The 14,363-nt window shown below is 41.7% G+C and overlaps 1 protein-coding gene across 2 annotated transcripts in view; it reads left to right on the forward strand.

Moving 5' to 3' along the window:
- Positions 1-14,363, forward strand: part of EBF2 (EBF transcription factor 2) — a 263,272-nt gene that overhangs the window by 130,842 nt on the left and 118,067 nt on the right. The gene's annotated exons all lie outside the window — the stretch shown is intronic.

The raw sequence follows: 14,363 nt of genomic DNA on the forward strand, positions 1-14,363 counted from the left end.
ACTCCATCACAACCTGCCACAGCTTGGCCAAGGTGTGAGTTGCCCAGTTAAATGGTTAATTTAGGATTTAATGTTACTTCCAGTTCCAGGGATCAACCAGGTTAAACTCTGTCTAGAGAAAAACCTTTGGTTGGTCAGTGTCTTCTTTCCCCTGCTCTTGAAGGAGACATACAGTGGTACCTCGGGTTAAGAACTTAATTTGTTCCGGAGGTCCGTTCTTAACCTGAAACTGTTCTTAACCTGAGGTACCACTTTAGCTAATGGGGCTTCCTGCTGCTGCCATGCCGCCGCTGTGTGATTTCTGTTCTCATACTGAAGCAAATTTTTTAACCCGATGTACTATTTCTGGGTTAACGGAGTCTGTAACCTGAAGTGTCTATAACCTGAAGTGTCTGTAACTCGAGGTACCACTGTATTTATTGTCCTATGTCTCGTGCAACCCAGTTGTCTGCATGCATACTTCGCAACATGTTCAACCATGTCCAATGAGTGTTACTCTCCAGTAGGGAGATGGATGAATCTGTCAGTTTTGGTGTCAGTTTCTTTTTTTTGCCAGTTTTCAATTTAGTTCTCCACATTTTTGAAGCATTCTCATGCACCATTCTACTAAAATATGCATTTTGGTAGATGCATTTTTTACTGATACACACATTTTTGCAACAAATGTTCACCAATGGAATGCATTTTTGTATGCTATGTTTATTAATGGACATTTTGCTAGATACACATTCTCCTACTACATGGATTTTTGGACATATATTGTTGGAGAACTGCATTACAAAATTCAGAGATGTGCAGATTGTGTTTCAGTTTGCATACAGTGGTATCTCTGGTTGCGAACGGGATCTGTTCTGGAGCCCCATTCGCAGCCTGAAAGGAACGCAACCTGCATCTGCGCATGTGCGCATGTGCCAGTTTCAATTCACCACTTCTGTGCTTGTGCGTGACATCATTTTGCGCGTCTGCGCATGTGCGAGTGGCGAAACCCAGAAGTAACCCTTTCTGGTACCCCGCGGGATACAACCTGAAAAGACATAACCTGAAGCTAACATAACAAGAGGTATGACCGCATTTGGTTTGAGAAGTGTTAGTCAAGTAATTCTCATTAAATTCTAAGAAAATTGAATTTCTTCCCACCCCTACTCTCAGATAAATATGTAAAGAATCACAGCCTGATTTAATGGGATAGATCTGGCAAGGTATCAGCTGGGAGGGGTGGAAAATATTTACAACAGTGCAAATTGTTTGAACATTGTCTTAGAAATGGTGAAATATCCTTGCTTCAGCCATCATTATGCACCAACATAACGTAAGTTCTAATGTGCCTTGGTGTGTTGTTTTGTGGGGTGGGGGGTGGGAATCCTATTTATGCAGTGGATTTTTTAATTGGGCCACTAAAAAGACTTTTAAGGGTTTTTTTGTTGATTCCAGGAGAAGGGATAGAGGCCAGATCAACAAGAGCTGTGTAAATAAGACGTCTCAGGCTTTCTCTCTCTCTCTCTCTCTCTCTCTCTCTCTCTCTCTCTCTCTCTGCTACTTCAGATTCTGCAGAAGTAATAATAAAGCTGGACCTAATGGGTCACCATATGTGGAGAGCCATCCTCTTGGGCCTTAGCATATACACTTAAAGAGTGAAACAAAGAGAAGGAAAAAAGCTGTAATATTGGCAACTGTTGTTAGGTAGTATAAACAATGGGCTGCCATTGGCACAGAAGAGAGGATCGGATTCCAATAGCACTCAATAGGGAGCCTTCCTTAAAAAATTAGAAGAAGCTGGGCTGGAGCTGGCCCATGCTGGGAATGGCAGTAGAAGCAAAAACAAGAGTAAATGAATGGAAATTAAGCAGCAGGAAATGGGGATTTGGCACAAGGTCGGAATTTGAAACTGCAGAGAGGTGTCAGTGATAAGGGCTGGATAGAGTTTCTGGCTGAAAACAGAAAGAAAGAATGCAGATGTGTTCATTGAATAAAGTACAGATGTAGAGAGCAAAAAAGCAGGGTATGCGGGGGGGGGAATTGAACAAAAAAGAATCAAGGGGGGGGGATCACGTCAAGTGGAGGTGCTTTTCTGGAAACTGCTCTGTCCATGATCCTGGGTGGAAATGACAAGCTCAGCTTTCTATCATGTTTTGCTGTTTATTACACATATGCACAGCCTTGGTTGTTGCTTTTTAAGGGAAGATCTCAGAGTCTGAGGCAGGTCTCTGTGTGCTCAGGCCTCTGTACCCACTCAAAGCACAAAGGGCAGCTCCCCACCACTGGGAAGCAGGAAAGAACCTCTGGATAAGGCACACACACACACACACACGAGGAATGGAGGGGGGCTGTGACCTCCAGATGTTGATGGAACTCCCATTCCTATCAGTCTCTGTCAACATAGCCAATGGTTAGGGATTATGGGATTTGCAGTCTAATTATAACTGGAGGACTCCAGATTCCCCACTCCTGAGCTAGATGCTAAGACCTGCCATTGACTCTTACCACACACACACCCTTGCTTGTAATATTTCAGCTTCCACTTCCTTTATCCTCCAGATCCACTTCCTGACCATGAGCATTCTGGAAAATAAGACTTGGGTACAACTGCTTGCAGCCCCTGCCTGGCTCTGAATATATTCATATGTATGTATTTCATGCAAAATAAACTTCCCTCAGATTAGGTGAGTGATGAGAAACTTGTGGGCTACAGCCTCCATCATCACTGACCATTGGCCATGCTGGCTTGGGCTAATTGGAGTTGGGGTTCCAACAGCTTCTGGACAGCTACAGATTTAGTGCAGGTGATTCCTTACTTTTGTCCTTCAGTTTCCTGGAGCAAATATCTGGGTGTTCACCATATGTTTCTGGTTCTTCCTGCCTAAGTGCATTTGTCCCTACTGAAATTCATTGATGAGCATCCCCTCAATTCCTTCATGCAAGTCGTTTATAAAGATGTTGAACAACAATGGGCCCGAGACACCCCACTGAGGCACCCCACTGTTTATGTATGCTACAACAGCTGCAAGGATGTTGCTTGCCCAGAATACATAAGGGTATTCCTTACAAGAAATCATAGGAGACTGTCAAAAGCATTACTGAACTCAAGATACACTATGTTCACAGCATTCCTCTGATCCACCAAGCTTGTAACTCCATCAAAAAAGAAATGATATTAATCTGGCATGATTTATTTTTGAGAAACCCACACTGGTACTTAGAAATCACATCATCCTTTTCTAAGTGCTCACAGACCAACTGTTTAATTCTAGGACCTTTCCTGGTATTGATGTCAAGCTCACCAGTCGATACCTGGGTCTTCTCCCCCCCCCCACACTTTTGAAGATTGGGACAACATTTGCCCACCTCCAGTCTGCAGGGACCTCACCTGTTCTCCAAGAATTATTCCAGATTATAGACAAAGGCTTTGTGATTACACCCACAGATCCTGCAGTACCCTCGGATTAGAGGTAGAGCAAGTGCATTGCATGCAAAAGGTCAAGGTTCAACCCCTGGGTTCTCCAAGTAAGGCTGGGAGATAACCCTGCCTGAAATCCTGTACTACTTATGCCAATCACTGTAGACAGTACTGAGCTAGGTGGATCAGTGGTTTGACTTAATACAGTGGTACCTCTGGTTGCAAACGGGATCCATTCTGGAGGCCCGTTTGCAACATGAAAAGAGCGCAACCCACAATGATGCGCCTGTGTATGCGCGGGTTGCGATTTGCCGCTTCTGCGCATGCGCAAGCAGCGAAACCCAGAAGTAACCCTTTCCGGTAATTCCGGGATGCCGCGGGACGTAACCTGAAAGAACGTAACATGAAGCAGACGTAACATGAGGTATGACTGTATAAGGCACCTTCCTAAGAACACATGTGGGTAGTGTGATGTAGTAGACACTGCTTAGAAGAAGAAGAGAAGAAGAGTTTGGATTTGATATCCCGCCTTTCACTCCCCTTCAGGAGTCTCAAAGCGGCTCACATTCTCCTTTCCCTTCCTCCCCCACAACAAACACTCTGTGAGGTGAGTGGGGCTGAGAGACTTCAGAGAAGTGTGACTGGCCCAAGGTCACCCAGCAGCTGCATGTGGAGGAGCGGAGATGCGAACCTGGTTCACCAGATTGCAAGTCCACTGCTCTTAACCAACAAGCAGTAGTCATCTTTATTTCATTTATTGATATAAAAAGTTCTATACCATATTGATGTGCCCTTTTCAGCCCCTTTAGTAAAATGCTGTTCATGTAAGCAGAACATACGTATGAGGTTTTTAAAAAACGATATTATGTTCTTTCTTTTTAATTTGTTTTTATTTGGTTTTACAAGTTCATTCACAGAAAAATATTATTGCAAATATTAAAATTCGTTCGAATCCTAGGACTTCCCACCTCCCCTCTGTGGGTTCGTTAAAAAACTTTTCCAACTGTATATTATAAGTCCATCCAGTTCACAGTCTTCCATTATATCCAAAGTCTATGTATCACTGCAAGAGTTATTAAAAGCCTGCCAAACACTTTCAACTGTTTACAGTGGTCTTTCAAATACAATCTATATTTGCCCCATTCTCTGTTGAAGTTTTGATCCTCCTGAATTCTGATTTCCCCAGTTAAACTTGCCATCTCTGCACTGTCCAAAAGTTTCATCTGCCAGTTTGCCCAGTTAGCTGGTGGTCCTTCATGGTGTTTTGTGTTTTAGCAAATCTTTGTATTTGTCCCAAACCGAATGTAATGACTTTCTTATTAAATGGTTCAGGAAACCTCTGTGTACTTTAACTTTTTCATACCATAGATACGCATGACAACCAAATCTGTTCTTAACATACAATGGATAACATACAAGTTTTGTCCTGGGACATAGGAGAAAATTGTGTTCCTCCTTAATAAGGGACACTCCCTGTTTGTTTTAATCTGTCATGGGCAAATTAATGCCCCATGGGGGGCGGGAGGGGAGATTTTGGGATGGTTTTGTAAAAATGCTGTTTAGCATGCACACACATGCATATTCCTTCAGATTTCACCCCTGCATCTAAACTGGATAGTTAAATCTATGAGTGGAGCATGAATGCATCTTGAGTCTAAGTGCATGCATTTTTGTGAACAGAAAAGGCTTTACATTGGCACTCTGAAAATGTCCAGGCTATTTAATGTAAGATGTCTAGACAACATATTTATTTTATTTTATTTATTATATTTCTATATTGCCCTTCATCTGAGGATCACAGGGCAGTTTGCAATATAAAAACACAAAAATATATACTATAGTAACAAACAAAAACAATACCCTCCACAAGTTTAATCAGTTATAGATTCTTTAATTAGCCAAAGGCCTGGTTATAGAGTAATGTTTTTGCCTGCTGCCTAAGAATATGCAATGAAAGTGTCAAGCAAGTCTTCCTGGGGAGAGCATTCCACAAGTGGGGAGCCACTGCGGAAAACACCCATTCTCATGTTGCTGTCCTCTGGATCTCTCCAGAGGAGGCACACAAAGAAGGGATGATGACCACACGGTCCAAGCTGGTTCATACAAGGAGAGACTCTCCTTGAGCTTTTGTCTAGAAGGTCAGAAAAAAAATAAGTGATATACAAATATACGATAAAAAGCATACAATCACTAAAAGCATCATAAGAATATAAACAATAAAATGCAACATTGAGAAAGTATGGAAATATAGAATTACAAAGTCTGGCCTTTGGAGGCGGGTGTCAGGAAATGTGGGATAAAAAGAAGGAAGGAAGGAATATTTCCAAGAAGTGCCTCAAGTAGATAACTGATGGCATCCCACAAATCATTGAGACTGCCTGCTGAGATAGTTTATGCTTATGACTGTTAAGTTAGAGGTGAACCCTTCTATGAAACCTTCTTCAGATCTTCAAAGAAATAAGCTGTTATGGTCAGTTTTGTATAATGGAAAGTGTAAATGTTTCAAACATAGACCTATTCTGATGTTTTGAAACATGCTATGATACTTAGGGGAAGTAAACAAAGAAATTAGAGAAGTTGTTGTTGTTTTTATACCGACTGAAGTTTTTGAGCTTTTTTTTTTTTTTGAAGGCAGCACCAGGTCAGGAGCTCTATATAACCGTATAACATGGTTCTTTAACTGCTCTTGGGATTGGGAGGACATGTTAAAATAAAAGAGTTCTAGCTATAGTCTTAGGTTGCTTGTATCACTCACAGCTGATTGAGATTACCTACTCATGTAGGAACTTTCTGATTTTCTTTTTGTTGCTTATGCTTTATCTGTTGTGCTTAGTTGTGTATCTTCTTAGATAGCTATGTATGTCTTACAAAATATAATAAACAGAAAAGTACAAAAAGGAAACCAACACAACCCTAAGAAATAGTTAGCATTCCTTCATTGAAAAGAAATCAGATATGGCATCCCTGGTATAACCCTCAATTCTCTGTCACTCAACAAATATATTGGGACTTCTGCATTAGGGGCAGTGGAGGAGGAGAAAAAGGCAGGAATCAGGATCACAGATCTGGAGGCCTCCGGATATTCCTCCTGGATCTTTAATGTGTGATGCATAGTTGTATTTTTATATTACATTGGAAACTGCTCAGAGTGGCTAAGGCAACCCAGTCAGATGAATGGGCTATAAATAAATCACCATCATCATAATTTCTGCATGTTCATCTGAAGAGGCATGAATACAGCAGGGGAAGTTTCTGCCTGAGGGTCAGATGTGTGCCTCCAGCCCTCTACATCTGTCCATTGGCCACGCACCCCTGTGCACATCCTCCTTGACTGTTTTTGCCTAGCTGGAATATGTCCTTGAACCCTGCTAATGACTGTTGCATGTCTGAATGTAGAATGTGGAATGAAGAGGGGTGTGTGTGACATATATTACACACACACAAAGGAAGGGAATGTGGCTTTGGGGCTGAAAAAGATTCCATACCCACAGCATAGAGCCTAGAATGTTTGAGCACAGGCTCTGTGTACTCAGTGCCCTTGCATTTTTCAGGGTGCAGGATGCCCAGTTGTGCAAAGATATATAAGCTCTGCTCAGACTTTGGACCAGTCATGGGAACCCCTTTCAGCCCAAGGGCTACCTTCTCTTCTGGACAACCTTCTGAGGGACATGTGCCAATAGTGGCCAGGCCAGAATCTAAAGTGGGTGGACTGGCTTTTGCTTAGTGCCCTTGGTCCCCTGCTGTAGAACATTCTCCCAGCAGAGAATCAGCAGCCCCCCCCACCTTTTCACTTTCAGGCATCTCTTTCAGAGTCTTATGCCAACAGGGCTATGCCATTATCTAAAACACCCCTTGCTTTGCCTTGTTTTTAAATGCTTTTATGTTGTTGTACAGCACCCTGATGTTCTGCAAGAGGGTGATTACATGAACACCTTTATAAATAACAAATAAATACAATTGCATGGCCCGAAACCTGCTACTGCTCTTTGCTATCCCGGCCCCATCCAGGTAAGCAACAAGTGTGTGTGTGTGTGTGTGTGTGTGTGTGTGTGTGTGTGTGTATAGCCATGTCATTAAGCTGTATCCCACTGATCACAAATTTCCTATCAACTATCTTCTGGTGCTTCTTACCAGCTCCATTCATGGCCCATCACCAGAACTCTTTCTGGCTGTCAGATAACATTTTTTTCGCTTCCCAAAAGCCTTCAGGAGCAACACTGTTGATAATGTAGTGCTACACTGACGGGGGCTTCTGGCAGGAAATGGGGACAAGCCCCCCCTTCCCATCCAAAGAACATCACTTCTGAAGGATTTGGGGAGAGAGAGGAAATGATAGCTGATGGCCACCAGAAGGCACTCCAAATCAGCTAAAATGGTTCTCTCATGTTGTCTCCAACAAATGGGGAGGGAATATGTGGGGGAAGCATTTTGGCTCAACCCTAAATGTAACCCCTTTCAACCCTCATAGCACTTGGCCATTGTTGAGGCTGTTGACTGGATGATCTATACTGATGGTGCTGTAGCAGACTTCCTCTTCAAAGTGCCTCACAGTTGTAGTGAAAATGAATGAAGACACACCCCACCCCCTTTAGAGGTCTTTTGTCTCTAACTCTACAGCATGGAGCTGCTCAGCTTTCCAAATGGGTTGATGAAAAGTTGATAGGCAGGATCTCGTTCTCTGTAAACAGCCAGAGCAACTTGCACAAAACTTTAATCATTTAAATCATTTCTTGGATAGTGACGCCGCTCTGTAGGAATTTGCTAGAAGTAAACGTTGGGTTAACTTTTTCAGTTTGGCCGTGCCAAGGCTTTCCATCATTCCAGAGCCAGCCATTTTCACAAAATCTCATGTGCCTTTTTTGCCCATTGATGATGTGTTTGCATGAGCTGTTTCTGTTCACGAGGGAAGAATAAATGTTTGTTGAGAATCGGCAGAGAGCCAGCTGGGGTTGCCCTCCTCTTCAGACATACAGAGTCGAGCTTACAACCTTAGTATACCTAATTTCAATATTATATTATTTTATTCATTTTCTTACATTCATATTCCACCTTTCTTCCATGATAGGTCCAGGTGGTCCCACAACCAAATGACCAGACCCAGACCTCAGCCTAGTGGTCTGGACATATTCAAAAGGCTTGGTTTTAATCAGGGCTGCAAAGTGTACTTGATAAATTGGCTTAATCAAATGGTTTTAAAACTTTTGATAAATGAAAAAGGTGTGGCATTTAAAATTATTGTTGTTTTTATGATACTTACAAAAGCTGTAGATGACAAGCAGTCTAACTCTTGGAAGATGATTAATTCATAAAATTGCACACACCATACATTTAAAGCACATTCCCCCCCTGGGGACTCTGTGAATTGTAGTTTGTTAAGGGGACTGGGAATTGTAGCTCTGTGGTGAGTCAACTACAGTTTCCGGATTTCTTTGGGGGGAAGCCCTGTGCTTCAAATGTGCTTTAAATACAGTGGTGCCTTGCAAGACGAAAAGTATCCGTTCTGTGATTCTCTTCGTCTAGCGGTTTTTTCGTCTTGCAAAGCAAGCCCATTGACGGATTAGCGGATTAGCGCTTTTAGCGGCTTTTAGCGGCTTATCGGATCAGCTGATAAGCAGCTTAGCTGCTTAGAAAAAGGGGGGGAGGGAAAAAACCCCCGCAGGAACTCGCAAGACATTTTTGTCTTGCGAAGCAAGCCCATAGGAGATTCGTTTTGCAAAGCACCTCCAAAACGGAAAACTCTTTCGTCTAGCGAGTTTTCCGTCTTGCGAGGCATTCGTCTTGCGGGGCACCACTGTATATGGTTTGTAAACTGCCCAGGTGGAATTAACACATGTATTGGGGAAGGTGAGGATAGAGATACTGGCTGAAAGCCCCCCCCCCCTTAACATACGTATGCTCATTTTATTGACGGAATAGTATACATCTCCCTGTTCTACTCTCTGTGTGCAGAGAGGACTTTGCTTTTTCAAGAGTCCCAGTCATATGACTAGAAAGCTGCATATGCTTTAGGAATGGGCACATATGTTATTGTCTCTAATTTTCTCTTTTTAAAATGTTATACCCATTTTTCTAACCTTATGTTGTAAACTGCCCTGAGATCTACTTGTATAGGGTGGTGTACAAATTATCATCATCATTGTTGTTGTTATTATTGTTATTATTACCTCCCAATTGACATATCAGTTATTTTCACATGTTATTTTCACTAATATACTTTATGCATTTTAATGCACATTGTTCACTATTATAGGCCTTTTTTGTACACATTATTTGGCTGGAGAACTGGATTTCAAAATTCAGAAAAGTGTGAATTTCCAAGGATGACTGTGTTTCAGTTTGCAAGCTATTTTGAAAAATGTGAATTAGGTCATTTCAACCTTTAAATGCAAGTAGAATCAAATTTCTCCCCATCTCTCAATGGGGATGGGCTAGACTCACATTTGCAGGGCTAGACTCAAATTTTGGGCAAGGCAGGGGAGGCAGCGTGTGTGATTCTGCTCTCTCTTCCGTGAACATTCACAGAACATGTGAAAGAGTTTAACCTTTAAAAAGGTATTCCCTCCCTGACCTCCCACAGAAGACAATGCCTCTTCTAAGACAACACACACAGTTGGTGTCCTCCCCCAGAGTGCATTGTCCATTTAGTGGTGGATGGACCTGTTAATATTGGTTTTTATCAGTTTCTTATTTTTCCAATATTTCTTTCAGTTCACCCTTAAAAACAAACAAACCCTTCTTGTGTGTATATCCTTTCTAAGCAATAACACCTTCCAATCTGTTCCCCCTAATATTAGGCATGTGTGTACATTATTTTCACCGCTATACACATTTTTAGCACATTTCCATCATGGAACCAAAGGTGGTGTAGATCTGGTTCCCAGGCAGTCACCCATTGAGGCACTGGCCAGCTTAGCTTCTACCAGGTGGTGGCCTCATATACCTTCTGACCATGCCATGGGACCTTCCTTAATATCATTCATCCCTACCTCCTGCATTTTCCTGGCAATAAGAATATTTCTTTTCTCCCCTAAAAAAAAATTACACTGTTTTCCATACTGCCTTTTTGTGCCCTAAGCAGAGTACTTTGTTTTAATGAAGCTTAATGAACCTTTCTGGTGGAGAACCCCCATGTTTTGATGGGGTTCTGAGTAACCAACTATTGATGGGAAGGGGGTGAAAATATCCTGGTCTTTGAAGGGGAGGAGTAGCAGTGGGCAGGGGATCATGCTGTTCCTGGAGGAAAAGGAGAAGGGGCACCTATAAGAAGAGTCAAATGCATAAAAAAAAAACCCCACCATGAGCTCTTTATTAAGTGCTGCTCCTGCCAGGGAAAGCTTGATGGCAATAACTTCTTGATGCATATCTTTAAAATCAAGTACAAGGTTAAGATATTACTCATCTAGGTGCGGTTAGAGACAGGCAGAATTTTCAACAGCTGTGTAGCTGCACTGGGTTTTTATTTGTGATTTTTCTTTCTCTTTTTTTTACAGCTGAGAAGAGTGGAAAAATTACATTAACACAAAGGAGCACTTCTTACTAAGAGTAGGCGGTGAAAGGCATAAAAAAAATAATACCTCAAGATGCATTGAAACATTTTAGGGAATTAGGGAATACTGATCTCCTGCAAAAAGAAAAAGAGAGAGAAAATTAATATTAAAGACAAGCTGTGAGTGCTGCGATTTTCCATCTGGCCCAGGCGCTTTCGACTAACGCTTCCATGACGGAATTCATCTGTCCATCAACTGTCAAAAATTCTCCTGTCAGTAAATCCCAGGATACCCCTTCTGGCCCACCCCGCTCAAAAATATTCCAAGCCACAAAGAATTCAGAATTCAGAATCTTGCCTCTGCGCCCCCTCCACATCTCTGCAACTGACAATAAACACACACACACAACTTGTTGTGGTTTTCCTTTCCTTTTTTTTGCCATTTCCAATACTGGGGTGCTAGGCAGGATTTGAAATTAGAAGGGAGCGGGAAGGAGCATTCAATCATGCAGAGATTAAATTCCTACCAGACCATTTTAAGGTCGTTGTCCCCCCCCCCAACTCTCTCTCTCTCTCTCTCTCTCTCCCCCCCCCCCATTCTAGCACAACAACAGAGAGCCCACATCTGTTTTAAAACTCTGAGTGGTTGTGAAGTGTGAACTCCCCACTGTTTAATGTAACTACATGACTATTTAATGTACACAGTGGTAGAGTGAGCTGGAATGCCAAGATGCTGTGACATGCCTGAAGGATGGATATAAACATAATATACGGTGGTTTATTGTGACAAATGCATCTAAGTGGCAAATAGGGATGGCTGGGTTGGCCTCGTGAGCGGCATTGAAAGGAAACAGATTATTTACTGCAGTTTTCCTTTCCTTTTCTTACAAAGCTTAAGATAAATATACATGAAACACATGTTCGCAAAAATGACACAGTCTATTTAAATGCCCAAAGCAAACAACTGGAGGTGTCACCTACCCACCCAACACATGCATTGCAAGAAAGGAAACTCTGGACAAAAACAGGAAATAATTAAGCTGGTTGTATATATTCAAACACCACCACCCATATTCTTGGTGGTTGGAAAAGGGTTCATATTAGGATGGAGGTCAATGTATAATAATTACTCTCCTCTCTCTTGCTTATAAGGCATTCCAGGGTTTGGAATTCCACCCACCCACCCCACCATATTGGTAGCTAAATGTCATTAGCTGTCACTTAGGTCCCCTCTTTCAGCTTGGGAGACAGAAAGTGTGTGCAGACAGAAACAACCTTTGCAACTTCGTTTTCTGTGTGTGTGTTTCCCCCATTCTGTTTCCCCTTGCCCCACTCCAAAAGAAACATAGAGTCTGTTACTTGTGGTTTCTGACACCTCATTAATCAACCATCAGAATAGAGTATTTAACAGCAGCAAGGCCAATTAGCTTTCCCCTCTTCTTTTTTTCGGAGCAGCCAAAAATAATTTCTAATTGTCAAATGGAAAAACAACCCCTGCCCGATAGGGGGTTTCTACTCTTCCCCCGCTCTTCCACTCCCCACCCCCTAAAAAAGAAATTTTACCTGTGTTTGTTTTAAAAGATTTCTATCAGAAAGGAATGTTTCAATGGAAGCTTTCTGGACTCTAAAGCGAACAGTGAAATGTGAATACATGCAAAGAGCTCAAAGGTTTTAGTCTTGATTCAGCAGCAGAACGAAACTGCACTGACTTTGAAATCCCTTTGGGCAAAACAGAGGTGTACTCCACTCTCACCTTGCAATTTAATACCCCCAATTCGCAAAAAATATAACTTTTATGCTGAGGACAACCAGTCAGATATGAAGTGAGTCAGCCTGAGAACTTAAGATCACATCATTTTGCATGTTCTCGTTCTCTCTCCCCCTCTCTCTCCCCCCCATGTGTGTGTGTGTGTAAAAAGAAAAATGCATACATTTTCCACTTAATCTTTGACCTGAATTCACCTATTTATCAGTCTGTTGAAAATCTTGATCTCAGTGAAGTCATTGTCGATTTTGATTTAAGGCTTCACAATTAATTGGGAGTAAGCTTCACTGAAGTCGGTGGACTTACTTCTGAGTAAACACACTTGTGATTGGGCTCCACATGCTTTAAGGTTCAGATGCAAAATGCTTTCAGACACTTTTTAACAGCTGATGTTTAGGATTCTAATGTGATTTTATGTCATATTCTTTTGAAGTCCGGAGTGCAAAATAAGCTACAATTTGTTGATGGGTTCTTAACATTTGTCAGATTTTAAGAGTGGTGTGCTTAAATTGTCAAAATTGTGATATTTATCTGTTTTGTTTTTCAAAGCATCCTACATCTAGTGGGGACAAGACCTAGCCTGCAATGCTAAATATACTTACCTGGGAGTAAGCCCTATTGAACAGAATGAGACTTACCTCTAAGTAAACATGTATAGGATTGCACTGTTAACCAGCAGAAATTTATTGGGAAATAGCTGAGTTGTGTTGTTTTTTTAAAGGGCAAGAAAAAGAAAACCTTTTATTTTAATTATGAAAAGTTTTAGTTTTTTAAGACCATTATTTTTTCCAAACTGGTGGATGCAAGAATACAAAGCTTTTATTCAAAAACATACACCCTGTAGTTAATATATTTGGTTTTGTTCCAAAAGCAAAACACATTTTATACACAGTCCGGGAATGTCACAATGGCAACCTTATTAAAGTAAACACACCCATGAACTCCGGAAGATGAAAGGATAATTTTAAAACGATTATTGTTTGTATAGAAAAGTAGGTTTTTTAATATATGCACAAATGTATGTGTGTGATGCTTGTTACGCACGTGCGTGTGTTATCTCTTTCTGTGTTTGTGTGATCTAATTTTGTGTGTGTGTGGGAGGGTGCTTCAGCCTGGCCCTTTCTCATGAAACATGATGTTTGCAATAAAGATGCTTCACTGGCAAATAAGTAGTTTCCAATTGTTGCTAATTCCTGTTATTTAGTCAGTCGGTTTTGAGCGGACCTGTATATTCATAGGGATGTTCCGTTCACTGCCGTGCTTCACTCGCTGACTCTGAAGAGTAGGAAAAATCTGTATCGCATCACTTTGTTTTGTTTCGTTGTCCTTCCTGTTTATTTCTGCTTATGGTCCTATCTGCAGGTTCAGATCTGGCCAAGATCATTTGGCAGAACTTTCACACAAAGTTGTTTTAAAAAACAACACCCCCCCCACAAAAAATCCACTTGGAACCGTAAGGACCAATTCCTTCCCAAAGATGTATTTAAATCAGCGTAGCAGTTAAGTCTCATCAATCACACTTTTAATTAAAAAGACGGACATCAGCACCCTCACGTTAGACACAAAGCACATAATGAAATTGTGTAGTAGGGAGGTCCTGTGGGGAGGGGAGGCCTCCTCCCCCCTCCCCCTACCGTGTGTTGTTCAATATATTTCGAGGAGGGGAAGAGATGGAGGGGGGAAGGTCAAAACATGCGGGTGAATATGCGAGAACGAAA

The sequence above is a fragment of the Podarcis vaucheri genome (assembly GCF_965113315.1).
Source record: "Podarcis vaucheri genome assembly, chromosome: 15".
NCBI classification, from domain to species: Eukaryota; Metazoa; Chordata; class Lepidosauria; order Squamata; family Lacertidae; genus Podarcis; species Podarcis vaucheri.